At 45.5% G+C, this 16,154-nt stretch overlaps 1 protein-coding gene across 3 annotated transcripts in view; it reads left to right on the top strand.

Annotated features, from left to right (window-relative positions):
* Nucleotides 1-16,154, top strand: part of si:dkey-6n21.13 (P2Y purinoceptor 3) — a 32,991-nt gene that overhangs the window by 8,724 nt on the left and 8,113 nt on the right. For 2 of the 3 annotated variants that reach the window (XM_048619961.1, XM_020513601.2), the window contains exon 2: nucleotides 6,899-7,063. The gene's annotated coding sequence lies outside the window, so the exon portion shown is untranslated. Of the gene's footprint in view, nucleotides 1-6,898; nucleotides 7,064-12,824; nucleotides 12,868-16,154 lie in introns of those variants that run through there. The other variant, XM_048619962.1, reaches the window with a different exon arrangement.

The raw sequence follows: 16,154 nt of genomic DNA, 5'->3' as shown, positions 1-16,154 counted from the left end.
TATGTGTGTGTGAGTGTGTGTGTGTGTGTGTGTGTGTGTGCCTATGTGTGTGTGAGTGAATGAGTGAGTGATGCAGTCAATTTGAAATTTGAAGGGTAACAGGCCAAGGTGGGTAGATACAGTTAAGATACACATCAACAACAATCTAACTGAATCTAACAGCTTGAGGGGCTATGTACTGGGGAGTGAAACTAGAACTGGGGGCAGAGCCTCAAAATAAGGGGGAGAAGATTTAGGACTGAATTGAGGAGGAACTTCTTCGCCCAAAGGGTTGTGAATCTGTGGAATTCCCTGCCTGTGAAGCAGTTGAGGCTTCCTCGCTTGATATTTTTAAGGCAAAGATAGACTTTTGAACAGTAAAGGAATTAAGGGTTACGGTGGGTGGGTGGATACGTGGAGTTGAGTCCACCAAAGGATCAGCCACGATCTTATTGAGTGGCAGAGCAGGCTCGAGGGGCCAGATGGCCTACTCTTGCTCCTATTTCTTATGTCTCTCCCAGTTCCTCGGGCTCAGATATTGTACATAGGCAGCCAAAACTGAAGGGAGGCCTCAGAGGGAGCAGGCTAAAGGAAAAAGGATCTTCCTATGTAATTGACTCCCTCTTTTAAAGTTGTTTGTAAGATTTTAATTTCACAGAACTTTTTCAGTTCTTCGTGAGAATATGAGCTTTGCAGGGGCTGGCCCAGCATTTATTGGCCATCCCTAATTGCCCCTGGAGAAAGTGGTGGTGGTGAGTTGGAACCATCATAGTCTGTGTCTTGTAGGAACGCTCCCAATGCTGTTAACGGAGGGAGTTATCCCTTCGCTAGTACACGTGTGTGATCCAATGGGTTGAGCCCCGCTCCATTGAATTTAAATTGTAGAGAAAGGCCAATTGGCCTATCTGCTCCATGCTGCTGTTCCTGCTCCACACGAGCCTCCTCCTACCCTTCTCTTCCTCTTGCCCTATCAGCACATCCTTATATTCCTTTCTTTCTTCATGTGTTTATCCAGCCTCCCCCCTCCTTACAATATATTGATGCAATTCATCTCTCCCCATGGGAACACATTCCGTATTCTCACTGCTCTCTTGGAGAAAGACGTTCCTCCTGAATTCCCAGTTGGATTTATTAGGGACTGTCTGACCCCGATGTACCTGGTTTCGGAGTTTCTCGTAAGTGGAAAGGTCTTCTTAGTGCCCATCCTATCAAGTTCTTCAGCATTTTAAACGCATAATGTTGACCGTAGGATCTAGGTTGACCCTCTGGGTGTCAGTGCAGAGGGAGTGCTGCGCTCACTATTGGAGGTGATAAACCTGAGGTAAGGTGTTAAACTCAGATCCTGTGGCCCCGGCCAACATCGCTCGAAAAGGTATCTGGTCATTATCGGAGAATCCCTACAGTGTGCAAGCAGGCCATTTAGTTCATTGAGTCCAAACTGAACAGCATCCCACCCAGACCCAACCCCCCCTGCCCTATAACCCTGCATTTCCCATGGCTAACCCAACCCAAGCCTGCACATCCCTGGACACCATGGGACAATGTTGCATGGCTAATCCACCCTAACCTGCACATCTTTGGGCTGTGGGAGGAAACCAGAGCAAACCTGGGGAGAAAGTGCAAACTCCACACGTTAAACCTCCCAAGGCTGGATTCGAACCTGGGTCCCTGGTGCTGTGAGGCAGCCTGTGCTAACTACTGAGTCACCGTGCTGTCCTCATTACTGTTTGTGGGAGCTTGCTGTGCACAGCCTTACGTTCCTAAGCCAGAGGATCTTCACTGGTTGTGAAGCATTCTGGGGTGAAGAGAGGCACTACATAAATGCAAGTTCTTTCTTATTCTGTTGTCAGATCGGGACCAACCGGTAATAATTTAATGCCAAGCAAGATTGGACTGTATTGACCTGACCATTTTTACGCAAACGCGACCCAACAGACACTGAGAGATTAGCTCCAGGTTTGAATGGGAAGGGTTTTGCTCTGTTACAGTGAGGGCTGTGCACATTGGGTCAATATTCTCAGGAGTTTAGAAGGAGCAGAGGTGACTACCTTGAAACCTACAAGATTGTGAATGAGCTTGACAGGTTGGGCACTGAGGGGTTGTTTCCACTGGTGGAGAAATGTAAAACATGGGGCGTGGGATGGGGGGTGGGATTCGGGGAACCAAAGTAATGGGGACAGGACGGGACTATGGTATTGAAGTCCAAAATCAGCCATGATAGCATTGAACGGTGAAGCAGGAATGATGGGCTGAATGGTCTATTTTGACTTTTATTCTGGTGAGCTCACATTCTGATTTAAAACTTCAATCCTCTTGGGTGTGCATGGTAAAATAGGGCTGAGTCAGGGGCAGGTCATGCTTGGCCAATCTGTTTGAATTCCTTGAGGAGGTAACAAGCAGCTTAGAGAAAGGAGAACCAGTGGATGTTATCTATTTGGATTTCCAGAAGGCCTTTGACAAGGTGCCGCACAGGAGGCTGCTAAATAAGATAAGAGCCCATGGCGTTAGGGGCACGGTACTGGCATGGATAGAGCATTGGCTGACTGGCAGAAAGCAGACAGCGGGGATAGATGTGTCTTTCTTATGATGGCAGCGGTGATTGGGTCAGCATGGATTAGTTGGACCAAAGGCTCTGTTCATCATAATCATCATCATCATAGAATCCCTACAGTGTGGAAACAGGCCATTCAACACAACAAGACCATGCTGCGCTGCTGAAGAGCATCCCACCCAGACCCATTTCCCCATGTCTAACCCACCCAACCTAAATATCCCTGGGCACTACGGGACAATTTAGTACGGCCAATCCACCCTAACCTGCACATCTTTGGGCTGTGGGAGGAAACCGGAGCACCTGGAGGAAACCCACGCAGACACGGGGAGAATGTGCAAACTCCACACAGACAGTCACCTGAGGGTGGAATCAAACCCGGCGCTGTGAGGCAGCAGTGCTAACCACTGAGCCCCCGTGCCTCTAGGACTATGACTCTAGGACTAGTGGAGTTCTGCAGGGGTCCATGTTGAGACCACAAGTATTCATGTTACACATTAACGATCTGGACGAAGGAACTGAGGACGTTATTGCTCTGTCTGCAGATGACAGATGGGTGGAGGGACAGGGAATGACGAGGATTCGGGGAGGCTGCAGAAGGATTTGGGCAGGCTAGGAGAGTGGACAGAGAAGTGGCAGGCAGAATACAGTGTGGGAATGTGTGAGGTTATGCAGTTTGGTCAGAAGCGTGGAGACATAGACTATTTTCTAAATGGGGAAAGGCTTCGGAAATCTGAAGCACAAAGCAACTTGGCGTCTTAGTTCAGGATTCTCTTAAGTTTAATGTGCAGGATGAGTTGGCAGTCAGGAGACCATCGGTAAGATTTATGAGGACAATGTTAGAAACACATGGAAGGAATGGAGGCCACTTTGTGTTTGAGTGAAGATGGATGAGTTTTTTTTTAATATTGAAAGGTTTTAATTGGGTGGGTTTGGACGGAGAGAATGTTTTCTTTCGGGAGCACGAGAAGTGCTAGAGGCCGTCAGTTTAACATAGCCCCCAGGAAAATCCATTTGGGATTCAGGAGTGACCTCATCACCCAGAGAGTGAAGCGGAGGGTGTGATTGTATTGTGGAATTCACTCCCACAGGGAGTGGAGGAGGTGAACAGTGTGGATGCATAGGAACGCTGAACATGTCTATGAGGGAGGAGGGAATAGAAGATGGCAGGTTTAGATGAGGAGAGATGGGGCTCGAATGGATCATGGAGCCCAGCATGGATGAGTTGGGCCGAATGGCCTGTTTCTGTGGCTTGCATCCCGTGTAATCCTATGGATCATTACCTGAAGTCAGAACTATAGGATAAAGATGGAGCTAAATCAATACTCTAGCACGGGCCTTGTTAAGCATTGTAACTATGCCACGATGCTAAGACTCTGTAGTTTAAAACATGGGCCTGCACATATAGATCTCGGATTACATACCATGGATCTATATGTGATTTCTTGGCATTCACATATGCAAGGATGAGAACAACTCTAAAATAATATGATATAAATAACTGAAGGAGCTAATGGTTTCAGAAGCAGTCGATGTAAGGACTTCATTCCCTAAATGAGGCCTAGTTTGGGCAGCATTTCCCCATTCATATTAAACTTGGGATTCATTATAGCCAATGCCGTCTTTCTCAAGGTCTCGGTGTTGACATCGTAACATCTACAGGTTCTTTGCAACCTACTTTTCTCAACTTTGTCGGGTTTCCTGACTTAAAAGAGAGAGAAAATTTTCAGCGGCAGAGATATTGTTGAAAGCCTGTCATGCTCCGAGCTGATGTAGTCCATGTGTGTCATAGGGTACGATGGGTCCCCAACAAAAAAACAGCCACTTGTGTTTGTAGAGGGTCTTTAATGTTGCACTACCTCTCAATATGCTTCGCTGGAACATTGTCCATAAGAAAATCTTGTCTCCAAGCCAAAATTTTAGGACAGATTGATCTGAAAACTCGGTCGAGGAAGTGGGTTTTGAGGGACATTTTAAAGGAGGGAAACAGAGAGAGGGAATTCCAGAGCTTCGGGCCCAGGCAGCCAATGGTGAAGTGACAGGACTTGGGTTTGCTTGAGGCTGGAGGGGTACAGAGAAACTCTGAGGTTTATAGGGCTGAAAGTAGGGAAAGGAGAGATCCTGCAGGAATTTGAAGGCACGGGAGATGGAGAATTTCAAAGCTGAGGTGTTGGCAGAATGGGTTAGGAGGAGAGCATTGGTGTCAGAGACAGCAAACTCCACCTGAGACAGGAAAGAGAGCTGGGCACAGTGGGAAGAGGTGGGCTGGTTCTCACACATGTGCACAAACCTCCAAGCACGCACATACGTGGACATATGCCCAGCGCACACGTGCACCCCCACACGTGCACACCCCCACACGCATGCGGATACACACTCAGACATCCCCACCACACATGCCCACACAAACATACACATGTGCAAACCCCCCATGCATGTGCATACACAGCCCCACACATATGCACACACACATACTCAGAGCTCCACACACACGCACACACGTACATACAAACCCCCACGCACTTGCACAGAGACTTACAAATACACATGCTTCCACATTCACACATGCACAGACACACTGCCTTACACACATGCTTACGCACACGCGCGTGCATGCATACACTCATGTGAGAAACACATGCACAACACACACGTACACAAATAAAAATGAAAGGTTGCGACTGGGAATGAGAAGATGGATTTAATGGTGGGGGGGCCCCTTCTTTATTTAATTCAGTTCCTCAGCTGTGAGCTGGCTCATGACGAAGGAGCAGCATGTGGGTCGTGTCGAACTTGGGAGAGTGATGTGTCTGTGTTCTGCACAAGCTTGCAGTTGAGGGGAGCGAGGTAGTAAAATGGCTGTGGCGTGATTTGGACCCTTGTCCCCTCGTGGAGGTTTCTCTGGTTACTGGTTAACCAGTGGAGGCCATGGTGCCCTGTTAGCCATTTAACCAGTGAGTTCAGAAAGGCTGCGGTAGTTGAGAGTTGCCGGAACTAAAAACTCCTACGTTGTGTTGTTTGCAAAACAAAACGGAAAACAGAGCCCATCAGCAAATCCCACACCACGTTAACTATAGAATGTGGTTGCCCTCAACTTTGGCAGAATGAGTTTTTGGAGGTTCTGTCATATGTTACTCCAGCCTCGCTGTTCTGGCACTGCCCCACCCTTACAGCTCCTCCATGTAGCCACTGAAATAGTCAAATATGGTGGCATCGTGGTTATATTACTTGATTAGTAATCTAAAGGCCTAATGAATCAAGGGTGTCAGTTCGAATCCCACCATTTCAATTGAGCATCTAAATCCAGTTTATTAAGTCAGCCTGGAATTAAACACATTTGAAGCCTTTAGTTTGTCAGAAAAAAATAACCCACCTGGTTGAATAATTCAGGGAAGGAAGTCTGCTGTCCTTACCTGGCTGGCCTACATGAGGCCCACAGCAATTTGGTTGACTCTAAAATGGCGCCGCTCAGTTGCATGAAAATGACAACAGTTCAAGAAGATAACTCCCCACCACATTCTCCAGATGGGAAATAGGATTGGGCAATAAATACTGGCCTTGCACACCCCATAGAAAATGTTATTTTTAAAAAAATTCTTGCATTGGGAAAATGGAGTCTATCGATACAGGAGAAAATGAACAGTTGTGAGGCCTGCTCAAACAGGCCTTCAGCATCTGTTAACTTGAACTGGCATTGGAGGATCACAGTCATTTTCAGTTCAACTTCTGATATGGGAATCATGGACAAGGTGCCCATCCCTGAGGAAGTATTGATGGGCTTAACAGGCCATATCAGTGGGCAGTTTTAAGGGCATTAGGCTGGAGTCAACATAGGCCTCACCTGGGAAGTCCAGCAAGTTCCAATCTGTTCCTGAACCAACATTGGGACTTTTTTTCAACAATAGAATATCCTCATGCTCACTGACTTAGTATTTTACAGCTTCTTTTATGAACTGAATTCAGACTCTCAAAGACCCTCAGTGGGATTTGAACTCTGGTCTAGGCCCTTGGATTACAGTAAACAGAAGCATAACACCCCTGTGCCCTTCAAATGCATTTTCTTTTATTCATAGTTTGGAAAATCACCCCTTTTTTAAAAAAAAGTCCAGACTTTTAATGCATGTTACGATGTGGGTGTCAATGCCACATATCCCTAATTACCCCTTGAACTTGGTGGGTTAGCCATTCCACAGGGAACAACAGGAGACAAACAAGTTGCTGTGCGTCTGGAGTCACATTTAGGCTGGAGGATTACGATCCCAGAGTGTACCGGGGTGGGGGATGGCACATTTATAGCAACCAATTATAGTTTTGTCACTGACTCTAGTTTTCAATTCCAGATTTAATTCATTGATTTTATTCCACCAGTTGCCATGAGTGAGATTTGAACCTGTGACTCCAAAGCAGTTGCCCGGACCTTTGCATTACTGTCCAGCCGCTACACCGCTGTCCCTGTTCATTTAACTCGCGCAGAAGATTGTAATCACCCAGGAGCCACCGAGAATCCCAGGAAATCTGGTCACCTGGTTAACGGTAAGGATTTTCCGCTTGTCTGAAAACGCTGGGGAAGAGTCTGACTTGTTCTTTCGGCAAAATTTGCAGCAGCTACGGAGAAAGGAACAGATGTCGAAATTGGCCTTAGCTTCAGCTTGTCGTGGTCTATCACAGTTTGAGTGTGTGTATATTTATGTGTACGTGTATGTGCATGTCTTGTGGAATGTCCCCCTCCAATATGGCTCCTCTCAGAAATTAGTCGCCATCCTACACACACTGAATGATGTCATCGATGCCATGATCCTCACCAGCGGCAGCACCACAGTCCCATCTCAGTGAAGAACGGGGTTCAGAAGTGACAGTGTCATTCCACCAACTCTCTTTCCCATCATCCTTGCATCGCACACCCAGTAAATTACCCGCATGAGGTAATCCTCAAAACTGACGGGGGAAACCATTCAACTGAGGTGGCTCACAAAGCAAAAACAAAGCCTAAAACACACCCAACGCCAGCCACTGAAGGTCAGTTTGCACATTATGCTTGTGTGCGCTCAGTCAGAAACTGAGCCCCACCACATTGTTCAGTCCTTCTCTGAAGCATCTGGGAAAATGGGCCTATCACTTAACACCAAGAAAACTAAAGTCCTCGACCAACCAGCTCCCTCAGCCAAACTCACCCCTCCCCTGATTAAGAGCAACGCCGGGATTGTGGAAATGTGAAGCATTTTCCGTAACTTGAGACGTTCCTCCCGATCATGGCAGAAGTGGACAACGAAATGTGTTCTTATCTCCAATGTGCCATTATTAGCTTTCATCCAGCAGAGGACGAGGGCCTTAAACCCAAAATTGTTTCTAGGGTTCAAAGCACAACAGTGGTCCCTACTCACTTCGAAGACGTGGCCAAACTGCAGGAGATCCTTACACACTGGAGAAGCTTCACCAATTGTGTCTCTGCAAGATCCTCCAAATCCAGCGGTGGGAAAGGTGGTCTACAGTAGCCTCCTCTTGCAAGCCTCTTGCCCAGCAGGTTTCAACTGTATGAGGCCAGACTCCTGAAGGGACTGCTCTACTGGGAACTCAGTCATACTGGAGACTCCCAGCAGGAAAGTAGAATCAAAAGCATCACTGAACTGGGCCAAGCATCTTCCCGCTGACTGCTGGGAGTCCCTGGCTTGCAGCCGACTGATACAGAGAAAGCTTATTCAGGAAGCCATGGGGCACATGATTGCATTTGGTTGGGAACATGCAAAGTGGACGAGAGTCACCCTAGATCCCAACAGAACCCCACCCCGGGAAGTACCAATCTGCAATGGAGAGTATTTGTATGTGTGGGGCCAGAGAGAAAGACCTCACTGCAGACCACAGAATCATGGGGTTTACGCAATTTATGGCACTGATGGTGACCATTCAGTCCACTGTGTCAATGTAACCCTAAAAAGAACAATTTGGCCTGAACCCACACTTCTTTTATCCTTGACAGAGGAAAAGCTACAGGCCAAAGAAGCATCTTTAAACATAGAGAGGCAGAAAAATAGGTAGATCACAAATGCCAGCTGAGAGAGGAATTGATGGTCACACAAGTGTGAGAGAAAGACTAAGCAAGAGGTTCTAATAAAATGAGTCTCTCAAGGGAGAACACATGGATGGCCCACAGTTTAAACAGACCCTTCAGTCCATCTCCTCTGCGCTGACCAGATATCCTAAATTAATCTAGTCCCATTTGCCAGCATTTGGCCCATATTCCTCCAAACTCTTCCTAGTCATATTACTCATCCAGATGCCTTTTAAATGTTGTAATTGTACCAGCCTCCACCACTTCCTCTGGCAGCTCGTTCCATACACACACCACCCTCTGCGTGAGAAAGTTGCCCCTCGGGTCCCTTTTCAATCTTTCCCCTCTCACTTTAAACCTATGCCTTCTGGTTTTGGATTCCTCTGCCCTGGGGAAAAGATCTTGCCTATTCATCCTATCCATGCCCCTCATGATTTTATAAACCTCTATAACGTCACCCCTCAGCCTCCAATGCTCCAGGGAAAATAGCCCCAGCCTATTCAGCCTCTCCCAAACCCTCCAACCCTGGCAACATCTATGTAAATCTTTTCTGAGCCCTTTCAAGTTTCACAACATCTTTCCTATAGCAGGGAGACCAGAACTGAATGCAGTATTCCAAAAATTATCTAATCAGTCACGTACAGCCACAATATGACCTCCCAACTCCTATACTCAATGCACTGACCGATAAATGCAAGCGTACCAAACACCTTCTTTGCTGTATGAGTCTAAACTGTATATTATCAGGACATGTACACTATAACAGGCCATAGAATGAGATGCCCTTTGTTGAAGAAGGCCAAAATCTTTCAACGCGTTGAGGAAAGGACAGCATTTTTAATCAGGTAGAGACAGTGTAAACAAAAACAAAAATTACTGGAGAAACTCAGCAGGTCTGGCAGAAACGGTGGAGAGAGTGAGAACCCATTTCAAGTCTAGTTCCGAAGAAGGCCTTGCAATATTAACTCTGCTCTCTCTCCACAGATACTGCCAGGCCCTGCTGAGTTTCTCCAGCATTCAGACCTTCAGCATCTGTGGTTCTTGACTTTATTTTAGAGAAAGTGTCAGGATTGAACCTGTGCTGTTGGGCCTCATCTCTCCTCCCCAAAATCCTGACCAAGCTCAAATACAGATGCAGAGTCAGGACCGCATTCCCGTCAATATAGATAAGGCAGCCAATCGATCTAATGACTGTGTTTAAGATACTGAACAAAGGAGATGGTGCGGTTGATAGAAAATCCATTTCTTCTGGTAATATGTAGGGGAGTCCAGAAACATAAAATTAGACTGGTGTGGGTGAATAACGGGAAGTACTTCTTCATGTATTGGGGAAGTAGGAAACTGGATTGTTCTTCCCAAATATAACTGTCTGGTCTGGAAGGTAGGGAGGGGTCCAACTGAAAATTGATTGATTTTTGTTAGGAAAGGGGTTTAAGGGTAACGGAGCCGAGAGGGGTAGATGGAGTGAAGCATACTGCAGTGATCTCACAGAATGTTGCAACAGGTTCTATGTTTACTTTAAGGCTTTTTAATTCAATGATATAGATTGGTCCAAATAAGTAGCTACAGTATTTACTGGGAGAATAGAAGTGGGGGGGGGGAACATTAAGAAATAAATTAACAACCTCCAGGGGTCCATACGATATGTTGATTTGATATGTCAAAATGGCTGCTGATTGGAATATTGAGGCCATCACAAAAAGTATCACTGGACAAAATATATTTCTGCCTGAATTGTCTTTCGAGATTTTTGCTGATTCGTTCATGGGATGTGGGCTGTCACCGGCTAAGCCATTTACTGCCCATCACTAGTTGCCCCTTGAGAAGTTGCCAGCCACTTCTTGAACCACTGCAGTCCATGTGGTGTAGGGACACCCACACAGTGCCGTAAAGGAGGTAATTCCAAGATTTTGACACTGAAGAAATGGCGATATATTTCCAAATCTGGATGGTGAGCGATTTGGATGGGAACTTTCAGGAAGTGATTTTCCCCTGTGTCTGCCTCCCTTGTCCTTCTAGATGGTAGAGGCCGCGGGTTTGGAAGGTGCTGTCAAAGTCTGTGTTGTGGATGTCCCAATTAAAGTTTTGTACAAAGCACTGATGGGGATGAATCTTATTTTTCCCTCATTGCATCAAAGATTGCTAACAGATGATCACATCATTATGCGCTATAGCATCTGTGAATGCATAAAGACAGTTTACAGTGTGTCGTATGGTTGCTGTGTAGATATTGCCTCCTCTCGTTGCAATGCATTGTAGGAGGTTTTGTCACGACCTCCCACCACCAACAGCACCACCCCTGCACTCCTGCCATTGGCCACTCAAGCGCCTGCCAAGCGCTGTGGCTCTATAGCCAATCAGACATTACTCTTTGGCAGAAATTGCTGGAGGAACTCAGCAGGGTTTCAAACTCAGGCAGCATCTGTGGAGAAAGAGAAAGCAGAGTTAATGTTTCAGGTCCAGTGACCCTTCTTTAAAACTAAAGCTTTCTTCAAGTTTTGTTTGAGTTTCAGAGTTCTAGCATCCACAATTCGTTGTTTTATTTGAGACATTGAACTTTGTTGGATGAATCTTGACCCTCAGCCAAAAAGCCCTTTCTTCACATCTCCAAAGACTGTAGAATTAATAAAGGTGTTAAAGGACATTTTATGTTTTGATAAAAGTACAATCCTTTAATTCCTCTGTGATTTTCCTTCTGTTTTAATTTCCTGGCAACTCTATGGTCAATGCAGATAGCAAAGGTTTAAGACAGTTGGCAAAGGAACGAGAGGGGGAGACGAGAAAAAAATTTTTTGACATTGTGTGTTGTAACAATGTGCATAAAAGGACGGTGGAACTTAGTAGGAACATTCAAAAGGGGAATTTGTATAAACATCGTTACAACCAGTCACTGCCAATGATCCCCAATTCGTGATGGTCCTGGGTGGCATATGATCATAGGTGAGGTCCTGGGGCGTGTTGCAGAACAAAGAGATCTTAAGATGGAAGTTCACAGTTCCTTGAAAGTGGAGTCGCAGATAGACTGGGCAGTGAAGAAGGCGTTTGCCTTGCCTTTATTGGTCAGTGCATTGAGTAAAGGTGTCCTGAAGAAGGGTAATACCTGAAACGTTGACTTCTCCTTTCCTCCAGATGTTGCCTGGCTTGCTGTGTTCTTCCAGTCTCCTGTTTGTCTACATTGAGTATAGGAGTTGGGAGGTCATGTTACAGATGCACAGGATATTGATTAAACCACGCTTGGAATACTGCATTCAATTCTGGTCTCCCTGCTGTGGGAAAGATGTTGTTAAACTTGAAAGTGTTCAGAAAACATTGGCAAGGACGTTGGAGGATTTGAGCTATAAGGAGAGGCTGAATAGGCTGGGGCTATTTTCCCTGGAGCGTTGGAGGCTGAGCGGTGACCTTAAAGAAGTTTATAAAATCATGCGGGGCATGGATAGGGTGAACAGCCAAGGTCTTTTTCCCCAGGGTAGGGGGGTCCAAGACTAGAGGGTATAGGTTTAAGGTGAGAGGAGAAAGATTTAAAAAGGACGTAAGGGGCAGCTTTTTCATGCAGAGGGTGGTGTGTGTATGGAATGAGCTGCCAGAGGAAGTGGTTGAGGCTGGTACAATTACAACATTTAAAAGGCAACTGGAAGGGTTTAGAGGGATATGGGACAAATGCTGGCAAGTAGGACCAGATTAATTTAGGATACCTGGTCGGCATGGCTGAGTCGGACCGAAGGGTCAGTTTCTGTGCTGTTTGAATCTATGGCCCCATGAGAATGAACTGGGTCTTCTGCTTTATTCACCTGCCCCTCGGCTGGTTGCAACAAAGTTGATGTAGAAAGGATCCCCTCCCTTGTAGATACATTTCTCATGGACCAAATGACTTTATGTTTAAAAAGGAGCCATTTACAATGGGCTTTTTTGAGCTAAAGAAAGAGAGAGTTTATTAGTTACTAAATACAAGAAGACATAATAATTTAACACAACCTGTCCTGAACTTCCCATGTAGACACGACGGTCAAGAAGGTACAACAACGGCTCTTCTTTCTCAGGCGGCTCAGGAAATTTCGCCATGTCCATAAGGACCCTCACCAACTTTTACAGATACACCATTGAAAGCATACTGTCTGGGTGCATAACGGCCTGGTATGGCAACTGCTCTGCCTAGGACCATAAGAAACTACAAAAGGTGGTGTGCACAGCCCAGACCATCACGGAAGCCAACCTTCCATCCATTGACTCCATTTACACGGCTCGCTGCTGTGGAAAGGCTGCTAACATCATCACAAAGACCCATCGCACCCTGGTAACACTCTCCTAAAACCTCTTCTGTCAGGCAGGAAATGCAGAAGCTTGAACACACGCACCAGCAGGTTCAGGAACAGCTTCTTCCTGACCGTTATTAGGCTAATGTATGGACTGTCTAACTTCAAATAATGCTGATCTTGCTAATGTTGATCATGCTTAGTACACAGCCTGTGTGAAGTAACCTATAGATAGACAGATCAGTCTCTGGATTATTCATGAAGGGGTAATTGATTAAACAGTGTGGCTGTAATGTTGGGTGATGTCAGTAATGTTTACATTGGTAGTTGAGCAGTTGGATTTTGAGGCTCTTAGCTTTGCGGGTTAGTTGAGATTCTTTTGTTCTGTTCCTTTTGACAGCGACTGGCTTGTAGCTCTGACAATTAATGAATATGAATTTTTTTTTTACCTGCAATGCAGGGGTGTTTAAAGGCTGTCATCAGACTAGTCCACATTCCCACATCAGTTCACTAATATATATAAACCATATATATAGTTGCAGTTGGTTATTAGCCCTCTTCGGTATATTCCTGGAAAGGTAAACCACAAAGATGTCTCACGTCCAATATAACCCAAGGAGAGGTTTTTTCCCCCGATGATAGGAAGTAATTGGATTGCCTCGTACCTCCGCTTTGTGAAGTCTCTGTCTCTTGGAAACTTTCTTGGCATCCTACACAGTGTGACATTCCAGGGGTTTTCACAGGGAATCTATCAGCAGTTGGTGAATTCCATATGATAAAGTTACCCTACAGCTAGGCTTGGCTTGCAGTCTTTGCTTGAAACAAGCACATGTTTTGACCAAAAGTTCAAAATGTCTATGAGTAACTTAGGGTTCCTTAGGGTCATGACAATACTTAGGAAGGAGAGATGCGCAGGGCTTTGTGGAGAGTTATAAAGCACTGAGTGTGCAGGACTAATTGGAAAGCTCTTTCACTGAGCCATCACGGGTAGTAAGGGCTGAACGGCCTCCTCCTGTGTTGTTTGACCCCGTGATTCTGGGAAGCTAAATAAGCCAAGGGAAGTTGGCATGAGCATCCTCAACAGAATCAGAAATAAGATGGGTTTGCACTGGAGTTTGAGGTGTCGAAATGTTTGTTGGACTAGGAGAGAGCTTGTTAGAGAGAATGAGGAGCTAGAGCAATAACAGCCTGGAGCATGCACTATCTAACTCAAAGACAATTCTAGCTTGCCTTAATCCATTTGCAACTTACCTTGACTCTCTAGTCCAGACAAATGAGTGACATGTATTCGGTTTTGATCTCCTTGTTTAAGAAGGGATGTGGTTGGATTGTAGGCAGTTCAGAGAAGGTTCATTCAGTGATTCCTGGGATGAAGGGGCTTGTCTTATGAGGGAAGGTTGCGTAGGTTGAACCTGTACTCTTTAGAGTTTTAAAGAATGCAAACTTATTGAGAACATTGGTTAGCAGGTGCAGCAGGTAATGAAGAAGGCAAATGGAATATTGTCCTTCATTGCTAGGGGGATGGAATTTAAAAACAGGGAGGTTATGCTGCATAAAAACTGAAAGAACTGCGGATGCTGTAAGTCAGGAACTAAAACAGAAGTTGCTGGAAAAGCTCAACAGGTCTTGCAGAATCTGTGAAGAAAAAAGTCAGAGTTAACGTTTCGGGTTCGGTGACCCTTCCTCAGAAATGCTGCAGCCATATAGGGTGCTGATGAGGCCATACCTGGAGTACTGTGTACATTTTGGTCTCCTTACTTGAGAAAGGAGGTTACTGGCACTGGAGGGGGTGCAGAGAAGGTTCACTGTGTCGATTCTGTGGTTGAGAGCGTTGGCCAATGAGGAGAGATTGAGTAGACTGGGATTATACTCATTGGAATTTAGAAGAATGAGGGGCGATTTTATAGAAACATCTAAAATTATGAAGAGATTAGATAAGATAGAACCAGTGAGGTTGTTTCCACTAGAACTGGGGGGGGGGGGAGGGGGGAGGGCGCATAGCCTCAAAATAAGGGGGAGCAGATTTATGACTGAGTTCAGGAGGAACTTCTTCACCCAAAGGTTGTGAATCTGTGGAATTCCCTGCCCAGTGAAGTAGTTGAGGCTTCTTCTTTGAATGTTTTTAAGGCAAAGATACATAGATTTTTGAACAATAAAGGAGTTAAGGGTTATGGTAAGCGGGAGGGTAAGTGGAGCTGAGTCCATGAAAGTATCAGCCATGATCTTATTGAATGGTAGAACAGGTTTGAGGGGCCGGATGGCCTAGTCCTGCTCCTTATCTCTTTCTGTTTTTATATATGGTCCTGACGGGGCTTGACAAGGTAAATGCTGAATGTATGTTTCCTCTCATTGGTGAATCCAGTATTAGGGGCCAGAAATTCAGCAAACATGGCCTTCCATAGAAGGTAGAAATGAAGATGTATTTCCTTTCTCAGAAAGTTGTGAATCTTTATCATTCACAATCACAAAGAGCGAGAGAGGCTGGGGCAATGAAAAGATTCAAGGATGAGTTAGATACTTGACGATAGCCAAATGTTATGGGGGACAGGCAGGAAAATCAAGTTGATCAGTTAGATCAGCCATGATCTTTTTGAATCACAGAGCAGGCTCGAGGGGCTGAATGGCCCACTTCTGCTCCTGTTTCTTGTCTTATTAAGAGCGACAGTATCCACTGAAACAAAACTTACAAGTAGTACATGAGAAAGTATGCAAAAGATAACTGAGAACTTTACAAGGGTGATTAAAGGTCATATTGAATTGTTATCTCAATGGGAATATCGCACCCAAACAGAATACAAGACCGGAGTTTTATTTACATTTAAATCATGCAACACGCATCTACACCCTCTGTGCAGATGGGATTAACACACTCTCCACTCAAAAGGCTATTCACTAGTTACTAGTTATTAGTTAACTAACTAGTAAGTCAGTGGCTAATCCAACAATCTGTTCAGAAATCTAGACATAAAAATTTATTTAGTGGTTATCACGTTAGTTTGCTGATGCCCTTTAGGACTGGAAACTTGCATGTTTACCTGGTGTGTAACTGACGTCAGCACAGAATCCCTAAAGTTTGGAAGCAGGCCATTCGGCCCATCATCCACACCAATCTCCGAAGGGCATCCCACCCATACTGACACTCCCCCTGCCCTTTCCCATGGTTAATCCACCTTACCTACACTTCCTTGGACACTATGAGCAACTTAACATGGCCAATCCACCTATCGTTGGACTGTGTGTGGAAGCCAGAGCACCCGGAGGAAACCCATGCAGCCACGGGGAGAACGTGCAAACTCCACACAGACAGACACCCAAAGCTGGATTCGAA

The sequence above is a fragment of the Rhincodon typus genome, chromosome 45 (assembly GCF_021869965.1).
Source record: "Rhincodon typus isolate 14 chromosome 45, sRhiTyp1.1, whole genome shotgun sequence".
In the NCBI taxonomy this organism is placed as follows: Eukaryota; Metazoa; Chordata; class Chondrichthyes; order Orectolobiformes; family Rhincodontidae; genus Rhincodon; species Rhincodon typus.
This window is presented reverse-complemented; position numbering and strand designations above follow the sequence as displayed.